This window comes from Dipodomys spectabilis, unplaced genomic scaffold, assembly GCF_019054845.1.
Source record: "Dipodomys spectabilis isolate Male_0828 unplaced genomic scaffold, ASM1905484v1 ptg000138l, whole genome shotgun sequence".
In the NCBI taxonomy this organism is placed as follows: domain Eukaryota; kingdom Metazoa; phylum Chordata; class Mammalia; order Rodentia; family Heteromyidae; genus Dipodomys; species Dipodomys spectabilis.
In genome coordinates, this window is record NW_024870815.1 from 719793 (window position 1) to 741174 (window position 21382).

The following is a 21382-nucleotide window of genomic DNA, read 5'->3' on the forward strand; positions in this document are numbered from 1 at the left end:
CATTTGAAATTATTTGCTGTACATACATGAGCATTGTGTACTGGTGTGTGTTCACAATCTAATATTTTCACTAAAGACTGTATACATTCACTAGCTGAATGATGCTATAATAGTCAAACATGACAGACCTTGTCACAGAGCTCTAAAACAAATAGCACTTAAAGCAACCTGTATTGACAGGATGTGCATGTATTAAAAATAATGAAGTCTTTTTATGAAGTTAGGCAATTAAGAGAATAGATTCTAGAGCCAAGTTGCCTGGAGTTTAGCCCAAGCAGTGCCATTTATAAACATTTTCACTTTGAAAATGTCATTTATCCTCTGTTTGGATATCACATTTTCTTTAAATGGAAAAAAAGAAAAACAGCATGTTTGCATAAAGTTTTATGAGGAACATATGAAGTAATTCAGGTAAAATATAAAGAATATGCTTGTCACTATTTGCTAGAGAGAAATAAACATTGATAGGGTATCTAAGTATATGGATTTATCCAAAGTCAGAAGAATAACTTCTTTTTAAAAACTGGAATCAGTCTTGCTGGGTACCTGTGACTCATGTTTATAATCTTAGCTACTCAGAAGGATGAGATCTGAGATCATGGTTGAAGTCAGTGGGGACAGGAAAGTCCATTGATGCTCTTCTCTCCAATTAACCAGAAAACAAAACAAAACAAAAACCCTAGAAGCTGAGCTGCGGCTCAACTGGTAGGGTACTAGCCTTGAGAACATAAAGTCAGGGATAGTACTCAGGTCCTGAGTTGAGATTAGGTCTAGCATAGACACAGGCACACACACACAAACACACACACACACACACACACACACACACATACAGAAGTGCATATTAGAGTCAGTCTTTAACATCACAACAATATCTATTAGTTGGCTGACAAAATACATTAATGTAATAAAAATAAGCTGAAAACATATTGTCAGATGTAATAGTATTAGTTAGAATATTGTTTTAATTTACAGAAACAAGTGACTTAAAACACCTTTGTATTTTAATAACTTTAGGAATTAAAATATATTTTGCCATATGTCATCAATTTTACATTTTTCAATATTTGGTAAGTATTTTCTGATTGCTTACTATTCTTAGAAATATACCAAATAGAGCTGGGTGCCCAGTTGCAGTTTGAAGTCTCCTGGGCAGAAAGGTCCCTGTGAGACTCTTATCTCCCACTAACCATTCAAAACACTGGAAGTAAAAGTGTGGCTACAAGTGGTAGAGTGCTAGCCTTGAGCAAAATGAGCTCAGGAACAGCTCCCAGGCCCTGTGTTCAAGTCCCATGACCAACAAAAAGAAAGAAAATAAGAAAGAAAATAATCTATCAAAGAAACTATTTTTGTTTGCCATTAGTAGCCATAAGTACATCAAAGTTGCAAATTATATCTTGGTAGCTAAATTACAGGAACTAATGGACGAACATTTTTATTCACAGTTTGCAATACGGTCCCTTTTTCTCTTTCCTTCTTTTTATTTCCCTTCTTTACTATTTTCCTTACTTATGTTTTTCCCTTCTTTCTCCTTCTCTTCCTTCTTGTTCTTTCTTGGTCAAGATAATAAACTGTACATTTCCTGCTGCAAAATACCTTGGTTTCCCCATTTATCTATCAGGTGATCATTTTAGGACTGGTTTCAAGTGTCTCCATATTATTTAAAGAAGCATGGAAGAATCCTCCTGAAAAGTTCTAGGTCTGGCTTTTGACTTAAAAGGACACAACCATAGTTGTCATTCTTGTGCCTTCTTCCTATTGGCAATGCAAGGGAAGGGGTCTCTAGTTCTTCAACACAAACATTGGCTGCTTCTCTTAAAAATAATGAAAACCATTGGATTAGTTTTCAGGGGAAAAAAGTCAATTGTTTGCTGGAAAGATCTCTGCTTTATTGGCTTCCCTATATAAACTGAATATGTTGCTTTCAAACAATGGCTAAGGTTGTATCTCTCCTTGTTTATAATTCAATTTCAATACATGTGATATATGCACTCCCTTTTCCAAAAAAAAATGAGAGAGGAAGAATGAAAGAGAGGTAAAGAGAAAAGAGCAAGAGAGCGGGACAGAAAAGAAAAGACAAAGTGAGAGATTTGCAACGATGGTATGATGATTGGTGATTGTTTTCAGTGACTCTGACATTCTTAATTATACTCAGGAGCCCTAGTGATAGCTGAAAAACAATTTTGAACATAAGCTTTTGTAGAGTATTCAGTTTTTAAAAATGCATTATTTCAAGCACATTAGGAGATGTTAAAAATCAAACAGTATAATAACAAAGACAAGCAAAAGAGGTGTTATTTAAATAAAGTATTGACACTTAATGAAAGCACTTTAAAGTACTAGGACCATTAGTTGTAATACACTTCACAGACAAAAGCAAAATTTTATTACTCTATTGATTCTTTCTCTTTCAATTTTTATATTATAATTATGCAGGCACAATACAAAAAACGAAAATATGTTTCTTCAATAATTCTAAAACTAGCCCTCTTTGTCAACCACTAAATACATGAATATGAGGAGAAAAAAGAGATTCTATTTGGTGATCAGAGCTTTTAAATGATGATGAATAGAAAAATAAGTATACTAAATTTTAACTCAGATAGTCGGTTCCCATAACAAACAATATTTAGTAAATTCTTCTGTGTGAAAGATGATTTGAAGAGTGTTCAAATGTGTATGAATAATAAAACAAAATATTCAACTGCTATATTTACAGTGTAAATGGTAATGGTAAAGAAGTTAGATCAATTACAACAGCCATTTGTCTGTATTGAGATTTACCGAATACAGTCTTATATCATAGGCATTATCATTATATTGTGAATTATAAAACTGAAATTTAGAATGATTGTTATCTACACAGTTCCTCGTTTAGTAACTACAAGATTTTGTCCCAAACAATTTGTAACCTATGAACCATTAAAAGTTCTGTAAAAGTAAGTGATGGGTAGTATGGAAATGTGGAGAAAAATATGGTAATATGGGAAAATAAATATATAGCCAGGTGATTATGACTAATGCCTGTAATTCTAGCTACTCAGTAGGCTGAGATTTGAGGATCACTTTTCCAGGCAGGAAAGTCCATGAGACTCTTATCTCCAATAAGCTGGGAGTGGTGCTATGGCTCAAAGTAGTAGAGCTCTCTAGTCTTGAAAAATAAAGCACAAAGACAGTGCCTAGGCCTTGAGTTCAAAGGCCCACGACTGCCAAAAATTTTTTAAAAAATTAAAAATATAAGAAAGTAAATATCCATTACCATATATTTGAAAGACAAGAAATACTCAGGAAGGCAGAAAAAGGTGTATGCATGAACATTTTTTAAAGTTGTAAGATTATTGAATACAAATTATATTAAAAATAATCTTACAGTTGAGAAATAACACCATTGTAACCATGCAAAATGATTGCAATATTTTGTAAAATATAGCTTTTCTATTTTTAGGGGAAAGCTATCTTCTTTTCTCAAACACAGGCATAACACCTGCAGCCAGTTCACATAATGAAGTTTAATAAACATTTGTATTCAAGATGTTTAAATAGTACCCAGGCCTGCATTAGGAATATAGCAAACATTCAGCTGTTATATTTATAGTAAAGTTGAAAATGGTAAAATGAAGAATGCCTTTCTTATTTAGATATTTATTGTAACCAGAAATTATATTTTTGTTGGCTTCATTGTAGAATTACAAGTTTATTTCTTTCTGTATCTTTATATTAGCTAAAATTGTTTAATAAGGAAGAAAAACAGTATATCTTATCCTTTCTAGGTGTCAATTGTTTCATATTTTTAATACATTAATTAATGAAAGAAAAAAAAACTCCAGGAAAAGCAAGACATTATCTCAATCCATGTAAACTAAACTGCTAAAGACTGCAAAGATACCTAATGAACATCTGGCAGATCAGTGAAGTCATCCGGCACCAGATTTATGCTATAAAACTATTATAATATGAATCATTTATGTATAGTATCATTTGTCTTAAATGATCAGATATTATATTCAAAGAGGAAATTACCTTCATGTAATGAGAATATGGTTCTTATCTCTCCTTTCAATTGGTTATTGTTATTTTCATATTACCACAATGATTTATTTCTGGCTTAATTACTATAGCTTTGTAAAAAATACTGTGAATAAGAAACATCCATCTATTCTGTTACTTGTGGTTGCCTTGGCACCCTTGTTTCTTTCCATTTCCAAATATGCTACAGAGAACTTTGTCAGGCAATCTCAGTGAGATAGTTTTTTTACAAATTGTATTTTAATTGCTACATTTTTGAATCAATAAGCCCAATTTGGAGAGAACTGACTCTTTCAAGTTTTATGTTTCTTTTTATATAATTATGTCTGTGAATGCAGTCCAGTCTTCTTTTTGACCATGAGCATTTCATGTATCCTCGTCAATTATTTGTGAGATGTTTTTAGAAAAAAGTCCTAAAATTATGTGCTTTGTATTTGTTTACAGTGGGCACTTAGGAAAACTTTCTTTTAGAGTGAAATGTTAATGTGACCTTGGCTTTCAAATCTGTTAGGATTTTCTTTTGATCACATCTTTAAAATAGAAGTCATGGTAATCTGAGAAGACTTTTAGATTTTTGTTATCATTTTGTTGGAAGTTATTAACCTGTGACACTGGGGCAGATGTTGAGACTCTGGTGCAAGTTGTGTCTAGGAATCCACAAGTTGTCAAGGTGATAATTTTTATGATTAATATCATACTACAAAACAATCTCATTTTGGAATCTCCATTTATTCAGGTAGAATAATTATTTATTTCAACAATGCTAAAGTTTATATAGTTTTATGTCAGGGAATAGTTTCCTGAATACTTATACACTCATTTTAATAAAAATGCAACTCCTTTTTATTTATTGAAGTAGTTTATAGTTTTAACTATCTGAGTATTTGGACTATATAACATATTGTGAAATACACACACACACATATTTGGTTTTTGTCTTCAGTTACAGACACAGAGCTCCTAAAACTTTTGTCAGTTTGAGCAATGGACCCACCTCTTGTTCTAATGTTGGGCCTTTGATACCAGATCCTAACAAAAATCTCTTAAGACCTTTGAAATTCCCTGGGTGGTTTCAGCATTGGCATAGAGCTTCTAAGTCTCTTGATACTTTTGGAATGATAGGAATATTTTTATTAAAATGAGATTATTCTTGGTGGACTCATGGAAATCCCTGGATAGGTGAAGAGGGTCTGACTGCTAATAAGCAGCCACGTGTTAGGGGTTTAGGGGAGAAGCTGAAGTTTGAGTTTATCACCACTGGCTGATGGTGGCAGTACTTATATTCTTGTAATGAAGCCTTTATACAAACCCAAAAGGAAAATTGTTTAATAGAACAAAAATGTATGATGACTTTATGGGAAATGAAAAAAACTCAGGGTATGAAAAAGTGAAAATTGTTTCCTTTATTTGCAATAACTAGACCATGTCTAGGACAAGCAGAAAATGTCAAAAGCTACATACATATGACCATATAAGATGATGTTAAGTGAAATGAACCTCAAAGATAGGGACACAAGAGATTGTATCTTTCTTGCAGTTGTTTTTAATGTATCTATAATGTACTGTGATTTTTTGTTTCTTTTGTATTTTCTTCCCCCATGGTATAACCACTGTTTTCACTGTATTTGATTCCTGTGCCCTGAATCTTGTATACCCATTTTTCTAATTTAGGGAGGTGAAGGAAAATAACAAAACGCTGAATACAGGATACAGGTTAACCCATTGTAATAATGAGATATACAAGACACTATGTTGAAAATGAACTTTACAGGTTTGGGGATGGGAGGGAGAAGTTGAGGTGATGGGAAGGGAAGGGATGGTAGAGGAAAAACAAAGGAGGAGGTAACAATGCTCAATAGGAAATGTACTCATTACCTTACTCATGTGTCTATAATTCATTTGTACAGTATCTTTATAATAAAATATATATTAAAAAAGAAAAGTTAGATGATATGTGGAAGAATTTAAAGAAAAGTAGCTGACTCTAACATCTATCTATCTATCTATCTATCTATCTATCTATAAATATCTACCTCTATCTATTTTAAGTATAGTTTGGAGGTGATAACCAGTAAGACCTCTACTGTGGAAAGTAAAATCAGAATTTGAAGAACAAATTTGAGAAATCAAGAATTTAGAAAAGGACAAAGAGTTGAGAGTGGGAGGGATAGCCAAAAAGAGGACTATCGTCATGTTACGATGAGCTGGAAAGGACAGACAGTGAGAGTGTTAGAATTTTAAATGGAAGGTGCCTAGAGATAACGTTTTACTGATGACTTGCAGTAAAAGAGTTTAATATATTAGCTATTTTCAAAACTAAAAAGTACAATATGGTACATTACAAAGTACAAAAGTACAGAAGGACAGTTTTCATATGATTTTTGGACGGTAGCACAGTCAGAGAGGGCAGAGAATGCCAGATTCCATCACATATACTTTCTCTTATGCATTTTCCCATTAAAATGTATTAATATCATTTGCAATATCTTTTATAATAGATGAGTAAATTAAAATGAAGTGGTTGTGTTATTCTCTGTGAGCAACTCTAGTAATTAGAATGCCTTGGAAGCCTCTGATTTATAGCTATACATGAAGAAGTATAAAAGACAACATACTACTTGCAGTTCGTTCTGAAACAGTGGAGAATCTTCAGGAAGTGAGCCTATGCTGGACTTGTTTTAAATTATATAATGTGAAATCGATGAATCTGGAGTCAAAGTGTAGAGTGATTTTGTAAGAGAATAGAGGAAATTATTTGGCTTTTCTTTTTAAAATAATAGCGAAAATGATTGTTAATTTCCTTTAATGAGCTATGTGTTAAAAACAATATATGCTTGTACAAAATATAACATAGATAGATAGATAGGTAGATAGATAGATAGATAGATAGATAGATAGATAGATAGATAGATAGATAGATAGATAGATAGATAGATATAGATAGATAGATAGATAGATAGATACATGTGTTTATACTTTCTAGTAGATACTTATGTATTTGTCAACCATTGATCCTGGATACTACTAATGACTTAGAGAATTAGAAGCATATGTGATTATATTGACAAACATATTTAGGAATAAAATATATCTGATGTTACATATTCAATCAATGCAACAGTGGCACTTATAATATAATATGTTGGAAATGAGCTGTACTACTTGGGATGGGGTTGAGGAGAAGGAAAGGGGGAGAAAAATGAGGAAGGGTGTAACATGTTCAACTACCTTACATATGTAACTGAATCTCCTCTGTAGATCATCTTGACAATAAAATTAAATTAAAAAGTAAAGTCTGACATCAAAACGTACTAATTTCTTATCCAATAACTTTATATGTATTGAAATATGCAGCCTAAACTCATTGTCATAAATGAAATGAAAGAACTGTATGATACTGTTATACTTTCAATATTAAAGACATTTGGTCATCTACATGTATAATTTAAACATGAATGAATACTATGGTTAATAATTGTGAATCTATTCACTTGGTTTCTTAAAATGTAGACAAATATTGTAAAAACTGTAAAGTAGAAAAATAAAGAAAGTATTCAGGTTTTAGGATTGTAAGCAATGATATTAATATTTCATATCTGAAGCTGAAAAAACTTATCAAAATACATGTTGCCAGCTGTTTGCAGATTTTCTAGATTACAACAAATGAGTTTTAAAAGCCATGTGCCAGATGGAGAAATGCTCATATTTCCTGAGTGTTAATGAAGTTTGGTTATATGGCAAGTTCAACACAGGAATAAAAAATGCATTGGTATGAGACTTATAAATGATTTTGTCACATTGTCAGCTGTCACAAGAAACTGCTCATCTGCCCATATTTGGGCATGATTCTCATGTTTACTATCTTTAATTATAATTAAATACTGACAATGTTCGTTTTTGATGCAAATTAGACTTACAGGATAACATTTGTTTTATAGATAACAATTCCAATACAATCTGACACTAAATCATTGCAGTAATTTTAAGAATGCATGAATATTTTATTACACAACTTTCCATTCAGACTGATATTAGAGAACCACCATGCGAAAATATTTAAAAGATGAATATGGAACCCATGCACCATGACTTCCTGATTTGTGATTCAGTGTGCTTTCAAAGCCATTTCTCTTAATACTCAAATGCCTCTGAAATGGGAGAATTCATAGTAGAACTTAGCCACTGATAACATTGCCAAATCAAGAAGCCCAAATTATTGATCATTTTAGTATTAAAAACTTGCCTGCACAGATGCAGCACTTTCATATCTCAGTCTAGAGGCCAAAATGTCTCTCGGGAACACCAAATCAGTGTCCAATTAATAGTAAACATGGCCACTCCATTTAGTGTACCAACCAAATATATCGAGGACAGGAATGTACTAACATGAACAGTCATGTAACAAAACTCTGGAACAATGAGCCTAATGTATTGCTAGAGTGTCAGTACGTGATATTGAAGTGAGAGGGTAATTTTCTTTGTCTCAATTATAGAAAGTATCCAATTTGGCCATCTGCTTCTTTTTGCTAGGCATGCTAAGTAGAATCTTTAGAATTATTTAAATTCTCAGACATACTCAATTTAAAATAATGTTGGTTAGCTTGTAAGCCACCCAGAAATTTCTGTTTTAATTAATGATATATTAGTTGCAAGACTAAAGTACTTGAATTATTACTCTTGTTTTACAGTCTAGGTTGGGAGAAAAGCTGGTAGATCCTGCAAAGTAACTACAGGCTGCCAACACCAAAGAAAGTAATGGGCCCCTAATCTCATCCCTTATCAGTTCATGCGAACAGGGAGGACGAGTCTTTTGTGATGAATTTAGCTAGCACTTTCTCTTTGATATTTCTTTTTGAATAAAGCATAAATTTCTTTGGATTGAGATGTGCACCTCACAGGGCCATTAAAACTTGTTTGTACTGCTACCACTCAGGACATGCTTTCAAACATGAGTTAATTGAAAACAGTGGTTATTGATTATGTGAATGATAAAATGTTGAAATTTCAAACCCATGATTAAGTATGGAATGAATTTGATTGTGTATATAGCAAGAAAAACAGTTATATCACTGATTTTAATAAACTTCATGGAGGTGTAGGCTCAAAGACATATACCCAGATTCTTCATTACATTCAGAAAATAAATGAATGCATTTCTGTCTTCTAGTTCCAAGAGCAAAAGAAGATGTAGAATCATTGATCTGATTGATTGCTGGAGAAATAATCTACCATGTCTGGGTGTTGTTCTGGGTCTTGTTCCCTGTGTAAATTCCGATATGTGAATTTAAATGTCTCTTGTGATTCAGAGAGCATTGTTTTTTGGTAACTGTAACAAAGTATAATTTTAGCTCACAATTATCCTTACTTACTTGTATTTACAGTCCTCTGTAGTGACTTAATGTTGAGAACTAGTGTATAGCAGAGTGTACAGCCAATCATAATGTATTATATATTTCAAAATGGTAGTGAATTTCAAATGTCTTACCATAAAAATGGATAGGAAGATGACTTTGCCACATTTTGTACCCATATCAAAATCTGTTGTACCTCATAAATGTCTATAATAGTTATACATCCATAAAATAATGCTAATAATAAATACGGTATTCTCAATAAGTCGGAAGACAAACCTGGAAGCAACCTTTCCAGCCCACTCTGGTTCAAAGGCACATGCTTGTGTGTGCAGAGCAGATGGAGGCCACAAAGCGATCATGACTTGGTAACAACTCATGTCAAGAAGTCTGGAAAGGCATACCCTACTACTCAAGCTGGTGAGAAGGCTTTGCAGATTATAGTAAACGTGACGTGCTAAAGTATCTCTGACTTGGAGGCAGAATCTGTGTGTTCACCTCTGCGCTCTGTCACGGGCCAGCTTATTGGGGGAAAACAAAACCAAAACTATCAAATAGGAATCAGAAGAGGATGGAAAGAGCATGCCTCTGGGCTGAATGTATTCCCTGCTCATTTTCATATGTCAAGTCTTATCCAGCCTCCAACTTTATGCAGAACTGCCCTCTGCATCAAAAGGTAACTAAGCAACATGGATGGACCGACAGCCCTCTAGGCCATGCATTTATAACCTGATATAATCACATGGTCTCCGGTGGAATTTGAGTAGGAAGAGCTGGCATCTGCATACCCATCTTTGCAGTCTTACCCTGGGCCCAGAACATTTAAAAAATTATTTTCAATAGACCATTCATTCCCTATATCTTCAGATTGGTTTAGTACAGGTCTTTTTCTTTGTATGTATGGTTCAATAAAGAGCAATCAGAGAATTCACAAATTCCTGAGTGATGTTAAGTGAGTTTCTTTTCACTCATAGAAGGGAAACCTTGTGTTCTTTGAGATCACAACTTGTTTATGCTTGTCAGAGAAAAAGTGAATGAAGCGTTAGAGGTGTCCCTTTTGCTCATAAAGCATGTCTTCACCTTCCTTTGGAAGTTAATGTTGCCCTTCTTATTTTTTTGTCAGTTCTGGAGCATGAACTCGAGGTCTGGGCGTTACCCCTGAGCTTTTTTTGTTCAAGCTTAGCACTCTACCACTTTGAGCCACAGCATGACTTCAAGATGGTGCCTTTCTGATATCCTCACTCTCATGTTTAGACTCAAAAAAAAAAAAAGACTATCAATGTTTTTTTTTAATTGTGAAAATACTGTACAGAGGGGTTACAGTTACATGAGCAAGGTAGTAAGTACATTTCCTGTTGAACATTGTTGCCTCCTCCTTTGTTTTCCCCTACCATCCCTTCCCTATTGGGTCCTCAGCTACCACCCCCCAGCCCCCAGCTAAATTGTAAATTTCACTTTTCGACATAGAGTCTTATTCATTTCATTACTGCAATGGATCAATCTATCAAAGTTTTTAAATACTTTTAATTGGGGTGCATGAAAGTCATGATTTTGGTGAATAAGTAATTGTTACAGATATAAGGACATTTTTTGCCTTCATTTGTTTTCTGTTCTAGAGGAAACATAGTAAATAATAATAAACATTCAGAATATCAGAACAAAAGGAAGTTAGGCTCTACAAAATATATGCTAGCCAAGCAATAGAAATCCTTTGAAACAAAGAAATAAAGAAATGGCCCACACGTGGTGACACATGCTTCAAGAATCAGTCACTCAGAAGACAAACACTGGAAGAGCACAGTCCTATGCCAATTGGAACAACATTCTAAGACTTTGTATGATAAAGAATTAGAAGCAAAAGGCTGGGGCCAAGACTTAAGCCATACCTAACAAGCATGAGACCCCGAGTTCATGCCTTAGTACAGCAACAGCAGTGGCAGCAACAGCAACAACAATAGCCAAATTGATAAATAATACAAAATTTAAAAAGAAGAAAAAAATTGTATTTTATTATATTTTGGTATACCAAGCAATCCATTGTCATTAATTCTTCCTCTAGGAATCTTAACTAACCAGGAAAAATTTGACTCTAATCCAAGAAAACTTTGTATAACCAAATAGTATTTTTTATTAAAAAGGTCCTTCCTCTCCTTGTTTTTTGACTTGTTTGATCACTGACCAGTGTAGTCTAGTTTTAGAACAGAGATCGACAGTGGGTCTGTGATACTCATTGCTAAATAATGGGTGTTCAGCTATTCACTCTGCTCTGCTTTGCAGTGAGCTGATGTCAGATACTGTAGTAACATTACCGAAGCAGAGCTGAGGTCCCCTGGTGGAGTGAATGCTTGCTCTCATGTGGCTGGGAGACCCAAACAGAAAGCAAATGGAGGTAGAATACCTTTTTCATGTGTCTTTGGCATAAGTTAGATGTTGGATTGGACAGAGTTAAAGGACACCTCTTCAGGCCAGTGATATATACAGCCGTCACCCTATCTGGCTGGGGTCAAACTTCACCCCTCTTCCTTGTGTTGATGGTTGTTGCTGCTGTGATGTAGCTTCGTTATAGTATAGTCATCCTCACCGTCACTCTCTCTTTTGATGGTCACATTGCTTTGTTCAGTTTTGTTCGTTTTTCCTTTCCATGTGAAGCAGATTTCTCCTGAGAACGAATGTGTTGGTCAGATGTTATATACTTCGTTGGATGATTTCTACATGAAGCAGCTAAAAACAAAATGAAACAAGCAAATAAACAATTGTTGTACCCAAAAGGAGAGATAGTTCCCAGGGTAGACTTCTGTGAAATTTATAATTGCAAGTGTTTAATCTCCTCATTGGGTATAGACGTGTAGGTGGCCTTAAAGATGTCTGTTTTCTTCAGAAAGAAGGATGGCCAATAGACACATGAAGAAATACTCAACGTCTCTAGCCATAAAAGAAATGCAAATCAAAACAACATTGAGATACCACCTCATCCCAGTTAGAATGGCAAAAAACAAGAACTCTAATAAGAACAGATGCTGGAGGGGATGTGGACAGAAGGGAACCCTACTTCATTGTTGGTGGGAGTGTAAACTTGTTCAACCACTTTGGAAAGTAGTATGGAGATCCTCAAAAGACTCCACATAGAGCTCCCCTATGATCCAGCAGTCCCACTTTTGGGCATTTATCCAAATGTTTACAAACAAGACCACACTAAAGCTACCAACACAACTATGTTTATTGCAGCATTATTTACCATAGCTAAGATACCAACCCAGATGCCCCTCAGTAGATGAATGGATCAAGAAAATGTGGTATATATACACAATGGAATTCTATGCCTCCATCAGAAAGAATGACATTGCCCCATTTGTTAGGAAATGGAAAGACTTGGACAAAATTATATTAAGTGAAGTAAGCCAAGCCCAAAGAAACATAGGTCCCATGGTTTCCCTTATTTGCAATATCTAGTATATGTTTGAGTCAAGCAGAAAAGGTCAGATAATGTGATGTTAGGAAAATGAACCTTAATATATATATTTTAAATGTTTTTTTTCCTTTCACCCATGTGTTACTAACGCAATTATAAGATTATTTCTTTGTTGCTTTGTATGTCCCTCCCCCACAGTATAACCCCTGCTTTCACTGTATTTGATGTCTGTATAATTTGTGGAGGGGAAGGGGAAAAACAAGTTGCTTAAATAAGGATACAGGTGGACCTGTTGCAACAATGAGAAGTACAAGTTGTCATGTCGAAAACGAACTTTACAACTTGCGGGGGGGGGGGGGGGGGGGATTGGGTGGGGGGGAGGGAGAATGGGAAGTGATGGGAAGGGTAAACAAAGGAGGAGGCTACAATGCTTGATAAGGAATGTACTCACTATCTTGCCCATGTAATTGTAACCTCTCTGTACAGTGTTTTCACAATTAAAAACAATTAAAAAAAAAAAAGATGTTTGTTTTCTTCAGGCTTTCTGATGCTTTGTATTGCAGCTAACTGACCCAGCTTACTTTCACTCTAAATAGATTCAGGTATAACTGAAGAAAGAGTAATGGGAAAAAAATACTACTCCATCAAAGCTCTCAGATACAGGCTTTTCAAAGATAAGATGTTTATTGAAGCTATGTTGTGAGCAGTGGAGGCTATGCAATGTTCATATTTGGAGTGCTTTAGGCTTTCACACCTAGGACAGCAAAGATATTTCTCCACTGTAAGTGGCAAGAAGTTTGTGTCAAATTGTGTTGTCAGTACATTTTTCTCCTGGACATCAACTCTGTCTGACTGTATCCCTACTGTGTCCCAAGTGTGCAGTGAAAAAAACAGTAGAAATGTGAACCTGTACCAGATTCCCAAGGGATCCCACCCCAGGAGTCTGTGGGACAGAAGTCTTTACCACCACCTTTTACCTTAGATTCCCTGTAGTGCGTTTGATCCTGAGCCTCACAGAATCAAATGGAATCTCCCTGACTCATTTTTCTTGTCCTGCCTGGTACTGTCAATGGGTGTGTGGCTTTGGAGACTCCACTGATATTTTTAGACTTAGATGGGGTTTAGGCCCTTGCCAACAGAGTCCTAGGCTCAACCTTGCAATGGATTATGCAAAAAAAAGGAATAAACTGAAGCCTGTATTTTATTTTAAAATAAATAGGCTTTAGAGGTAAAAATAAAGTATTATCATTAGCTGTTTCTTGAGAGTCATAGTTTTCACACATACACAAATACTAGATCTTGCCAAATTATGTGACATCTATAAACAATTGGCTGGTTTGTAAACATCTTCTTTTGATTGTCACCAGATTATGATATAAAACTCAAGACTTGACACTGTTGCCTTTAATCTTATAATTCACACATATGAACAATTACTGGTTGAAAGTATATGGGCTTTAATCTTATTAAGTGATCACTTTCATTGTAAGGAAAACTTCATCAATATATGTGTCAGGAAAGAGAGTAAAGTTTTCAATTAGGCTAATTGTCTGAGACATGGCTAAAAGAAAGTGAGATCATTTAGGATAGAAATTTGTCCTTAACTGCCACAAAGTTACCTCTTAAAAAGTTAAAATTTTGTACAATAGACAAAAATAACTTCACACAGTGAATACATTTTAAGGTTTATAAAATAAGTATTTAGGTCTACTTTCTTTCTCCCTAAGAGAGGGCAACGATGCTATGAAATTGCCTATCTACATTTCTTGTTGAGCATTGTTACTCCTCCTTTCTTGTTCTACTATCCCTTCCCTCTCTCACCTTCCTCACTCCTTCCCCCCTCAAAGTTGTAAAGTTCATTTCCAATATAGTGTCTTGTGGGTATCATTGTTGCCATGGGTCATTCTGTGATCTTGTTTCAGTGCTTTGTTATTACCTTACTCATGTAACTTCTCTGTACAGCATCCTTACAACAAAAAAAAATTTTTTTTGGGTCCGGTCTTGGGGCCTGAACTCTGGGCCTGGGCGCTGTCCCTCAGCTCTTCAGCTCAAGGCTAGTGCTCTACCACTTGAGCCACAGTGCTACTTCCAGCTTTTTTCTTTTTGCTTATGTGGTGCTGAGAAATCGAACCCAGGGCCTCAGGCATGCAAGGCCAGCACTCTAGCCACCTTCCCAGCCCTACAATAAAAAATTTTAAAAAATAAAAAAATAGTCTATCTAAAAGCATAGAACATTCAAGGACTTACCTGCACAAGAAACTAAATTTTACTTTCCAATAGGTTTCTCTTGGCTAGAATTCTGCCATTTCTTATTTCAAATCATGTAAAATGAATTCAATCATATTCAGCAAATATATTGAGTCCTTATTCAAGCTGGAAATTGAGACACTAATGAACAAAAATGCCCCAAATCATTCCAGAGAAGCTAAACAGTAATACTTCTCTCCAAATAGGCATTTGTATTCATTTGACAAAAGATGTCAAGCCACTTGGAATCTCCCAAGCCTTTAATCCTTGCTAGATCAGAAGCAGAGTTTAGGAAGGTCAGAGTTGAAGGACTATGTGCACAAAAGTGTAGTGAGAGCACCCACCTTAATCAATAACCCCAGTATGATGGTGACTATATGTCTGATTGTTATACTTTAAGATGGGTATGGAGGACCTATCCTTTGCAGTTGCATGCAACTAGCAGATAGAGGAGAATATCTGCGCATATAATGTTCTCTGAGTCAGCCACCATAGAATGGCTAGAGAGTAGCTGAACTCATATATGTAGTAAATTTCTGAAAGTTACACATGGGAACTTTATTGTTTATATTATGTAATTGGTAAACATGAAAATAATTTCTTTTATGAGAATGAGAGCCAAATGATTTACTTTTTTTCTACTTCACATATTTTAGCTATGACCTCCAACCATTAATGGGTAGTAAACAAACAGAAGGCATTGAAGTTAATTTCATGTATTCACAGGTTTCTGTAGGGGAAAATGTTATCTGCATATTCTTTCTACAATGTGATTTCCTTGAACTCTTTCTTACTTAAAGCTTTTCCTCCTCTGGCGGTCCCCATCTGCACCACCAGCTTGTTTCTTTCCCCTCAGGATTAAGGACTGTTTTGATAATAGGCATCCACCTCCCTGCAGCCTCACATAAAGGAAAAAAAAATAAAGAGCAAAGAAGAGATGACTTAATCCCTAGAGAAACAAAACATGTTTTCCTGTTTACCTTTCATTCCACAGTATGTTCATAGACTGCATGAACAAACAAATGTGTGGTGGTGCAGGGCAGCTTTTCGGGTTGTTTTCTAAACCTTAACACTCAACTTTCCCTGGCATTGGTTTCTTTAGATGTGGGAAATTTACATGATTATAAATATGGTGGATTTCATTTCCTAAGTCTTTATAGATTTATGAGAAAGAGATTAAATTGTATATGTATTCAATATGTATTCAAATGATGCTTGAGATACTGGTATTTTTTTGAACAGGACTCATGTTTGCAGAGAAATTTTGATACTAATTTCTGTAGTTGCAGTAGCTCTATACAATGTAAAATAAAGAAGTAAACAAATGTAAATAAACACCCAAATTTCAGTGGCTTAATTAAAAAAATCATGTTTCACTCATTTAGATTGTTACTGTGGTTTTCCTGTACAAAGTGGAGCTGTTTCCACTGTGACTCCATGAGAAAGTTGCTTGCTGACTAGCTGAAAAGTCTGAGACTTGAAGAATTGTCTGCCTCAGTCTTCAAAGGAGAATATAGCTCCAGAAGACACTGTCAGAACTGACTCTCCTGGAGAGGTTTTTGATTGTTTCTACTCATATTTCATTGGAAAGAAATCATATTGCCACCAAATACAAAGTGTTCAAGTCATCCCATGCTGAAAAGTGACTTCCTAAAGGCAGATAGGTATATAACAAGACAGAAAATTGAGTTTTCTATTAGAAATCCAAAATATGTTCTATCTCTCATGAAAATACTCACAAAAGTGAAGCCACATCATACCTATCTCAAATTTATATCAATTTAGACCTCATTAAATCTGAAATTTAAATTTAAATTCCATCTTTTAAGTGAAATTGGAATTCAGTGAAGGCTTCGTAATACACAGCACAGTAATATCACATGTAAATGGATATATATTACCAACACTTATTGAACTATGGAATTTGAGAGTAGGGAATGGATGGGAGAAAATGGAGAATTGGTGACATTGATCAAGATACACTGTACTTGCAATCTGAATTCTGGAATTGAAACTCTTTTGTACAACTGTTTAATAAAAATAAATATTTTAAATAAATAAAATAAGACAAAACATACCAACACAATAAATCAAGTCAGAATAAAAGGACTCCTGGAAAGCCACAGTACATTCACCAGTGCCATAGAAATTGCAGCTGTGTCAGTCTGTTGCGTAGTTTAAGAGATCAAAATCTATGAGTTTGCCTGTAAGTTTATTAAAATTTTATTTGAAGAATACTGTTTCAAGTGCAATAACATATAACATGCAGATCTTCATTATTCTATTTCACATGAATACATTGTTACTCGTTATTCCATTTCACATGAATACATTGTTACTTACACTTTATCATGTAAATGCTCTGATCAATTTTCTATGTATACCTTCAGATATTTGCTCTTATATCTTGCCTCAATTTTACCATCTCTGCTAATGGTAGAATCCACTAAGTATTATGAATGCTTATTATAGTCAACACTACTTTGAATGAATTGCATTCCACTGAGATTTGGGTTTCCAAACTGGTTTGAAAAATGGTAAATAGACTGCTAGGGAGTGACATAGCAAAAGCTCATTAAATAAGCTAATTAATAATCTGAATCTTTCTGACATACTTACTTCACTAATCCACTAACTCAATATATCATAAAAATATTCCTGCTTTGCAATTGAGAAAATATTCAAGGGCAGATCTATGGATGTTTTATATGATTTAAAATTAACTGTTTGTACAACAATCAATCCTACAAAATGCTGTGTTATTGGACTTGGATTTTGAAAACTTAAGTAGCTCAGAACACTGTGCTATATCCCTAGCTCTCACCCTGTGCTAACCATCAACTCTGAGGAGATTACAGATCCTAATGTAAGACCTGTAACTTTGAAGCTGCTTCAGAAAATGATCATGGAAACACTGGCCCTTTGGGCCTAGACTGTGATTTTCTGCATAAAACTCCAACTCCTCAGCAATAAGAGCAAGTGCTGACAAATTGGATTGTATCAAACTAAGATGATTTTATACACCAAAGGAAATAGTCACTGGACTAAAGAAACAGCTTGCAGAATGGGAGAACTTTTTCCCACGTATATACCTGACAAGGGATTAATAATAAAATTCAATTTCTATTTTCGACTTCATTTTATTCTCAGGTGATGTGTCAAAAAATAAGCTTCTTACATAACATTTTTATTTCAAGCATTTGCATTTAACTCAGGTCTTTTGTATTTATTCTTATTTTGTCATATGTAATAAATACTATTGTCATTTTCCCATGGTCTTAACTATTTTGAATCCATATGTAATCATCCTGGAATCTGGCTTATTTCTTAGTCTGGTTATAGATAATGAGGAGATTTGAAATCTTTTATCATAAGTTTATGGTTTGTAATTGTTTGCTTAATTGAATATCAGGTATTCTGTTTGAATAACCTTTGAAAGGAACTGATGTCATACTATGTCATTGAAATTTTAGGCCCTTCTTCTGCCGAGGTAAATATGTTTAAGGAAATAAAATTTTATTGAACTAGTGATGATGATGATGATGATGATATGATGATTTTGGTTAGATAAGTTTACTTTATTTTTCAAATTATTTGAAAGAAGGACCAAAAGATTCTATTTTAAAATAAGTTGTATTTTTTTTGAATTTTTCCTGCCTTTCACCTTTAACTAGCCCTGAGAACAGCTTCCTAAGACAGAATTTTCTCTTCTTACTGCTCTACACTCTTGTCTAGTTGAGGACATCCAGTGTTTAAATGTCATTGGTGACTCATAGAGGCTTCTCCAGTCATTAGCAAAACCCAGACTGGCACAGAGTGCTAACACCATCGAGTCTCTTGTACGTTCCAAAGTTAGAGAAGGGACCTCTCTTATAAATCAGTGAAAGTCTGAAGTGTCTGGGAAGTGTCCCCTCACTTTTCCCACTTTATCCTAAATTTTCTCTAAACCTAAAATGTCTATTTTTACAGAGGGATTTCTGTCAAGAGTTCTACTTTGTCACCAATCTTTCTTTGAACATGTGATTGGTAAATTCTGTCTTATATCTATGCATGTTGAGAGGTCACACTCTTTTGCTAACCCTCACTTTGCTGTTACAAACCATTAAAACTCTCACTTTGTACTTACCAGTTCTTTTCTTCTTGTTTCTATTGTCCTACTTGGATAAAAACAACTATGGACCTCAAATTGGACTTTGGATCATGGATTTTCTCTGTGGATTGAGCCCTTTTCTGTGCTTAACTGATTTTCTACTTGATTTTTATTGTCAGAAAGGACCCACAGTTCCCTGGTGAGTACCTGAGCAATACCTGGATGGGAAATTTCTCTTTGTTTCATTTGTGATGGCATCCTCAGTATTATGTTGCACTTCAACAGCTTTTTCTACTACTTTGATCACAAACAGTTTATAAAATATGATCCCAATTTTTCTTTTTTCACTGTCTGAAATAATTTTAACTTTCTTTAACATGTGAGTAATGATTTATGCTACATACATACATGCACACACACATACATACTCACACTTTTTACTAAACACAAATGACTATGGAAGTGTGTTATAAGTTAATGTCTTTCCAGGTTTCAATACTTCAATCACTATGATGTTTTCCAGGTCCATATCTTTCTATAAATATTACAAAATACCATTTTTCTTGGTAGCATACATATATATATATATATATATATATATATATATGTGGTATGCATATATGGGTATGGATATGAAGAATATTTATCATATATTTATATATGATATGAAGTAAATATTGTTATATATTATATATTATTATATATTACATACCATATGTATTTTACATTATTTCATCATGTCATAAACATGTGTGTGTATATATATATATTCATATTTTTTTTCAATCCATCCATCCTTTGTGGAATATCTGTGCTGCCTCCATGTCCTGGCTATTGCAAACTGTGCTACAAATTCATAAGAATATGCAGATGCCATTTTTGTTTCTTACTGTGTAATCTTTTGGATAAATGCACAAAAAATGTATGCTAGAACATTGAGTAATTCTGTTTCTTTTTTTTTTTTTTTTGAGGAATCCTTATATGAACTTCCATACTGGTTTCACTAGTTTCTATTTCTAGCAACAGTATATTCAGGTACCTATTCCCCACTTCATTTTGAGCATTTGATATTGTCCATATTCTTGATAGTGGCTTTTCTTACTTGAGGGAGATTTAATCTCAATGTTTGATTTTCATTTGCCTTATAGATATTGAGAATTTATTTATATATTTATAGGACATGTGGTTTTTTGTTTCCTGTGAGGAATGTCGGTATAATACCTTTGCTCATTTATTAATTAAGCAGTTGGTTCTTCAGAGTTTCTGTTTTTTGAGTTCCTCATCGATTCTAGTTATTATACCTTTCCCAGATGTACACCTGGCAAAGATATTCTCCCATCTGGTGGCATTCTTTTCAGTTTAGAAACTTTACTTTTACTGAAAAGAAGCTTTTAAACTTGATATAGTCTCATTTGTCAATTCTTTGTACTATTTGTTGAGCACTGTGCATTCCATTCAGGAAGCTTCTGCCTATGTCAATGGCTTCTAGTGTTTCTTCTATTATTTCTGTAGTACTTTTGAGACTTCAGGTCTTAATTTTGGGGCTTTGAAACATTTTGAATGAGAGATGGGGGTCATTTTAGTCTTCAACATGAGGATATCTACAATACCAGTTAGATTCTATGAAAGGTAACAAGTCACAAGGAGATGCCTTGTGACATAGTATTCCTCATCTCGTTGAGGCAGGTTAGGTACACATTTGTGTTATAAGCCAGTTTTGATCTCATGAACTGAGGTGCTCATTCATGAATAGGAATTGGTAGTCATCCATATGTCAAGATGGCTTTGCTCTATGAAGGAGCCATCATGCGTATTCGTGTTCCTAGTTGACCTGCTGGCAATATGGAAATGATGGCACAGGAGAAGTTAGCAACATTGGATAAACATGTTTTATTTTGGCTTCTTTTCTGTTGTTCCTTTCTGTTTAATACCCCATAAATCTGTTTAGCAATAACACAGAATTTTTTAGATCAGCACAAGAATTCCATTTAGTATAAAGAAAAGATGGAAGTGTTTCCTCTTATTATTGCTAAAGTCTTATAGCATACTGTAAAACACAGGCTTTTGGAGAACCAAGGCTTGATATATGAAAATATTATCCATAAACATTATAGTAGAAAGAGAGAAATCAACACTTTACCAATACTAGAGCTAGGACAAATGTATTCTTTAAGGAATTCATAGACTTGCATTTTAAATAAGTGCATTCATGTTGGAATGGCAGGATTCAAAATAACAATTTCAAAGAAAAGTAACCGA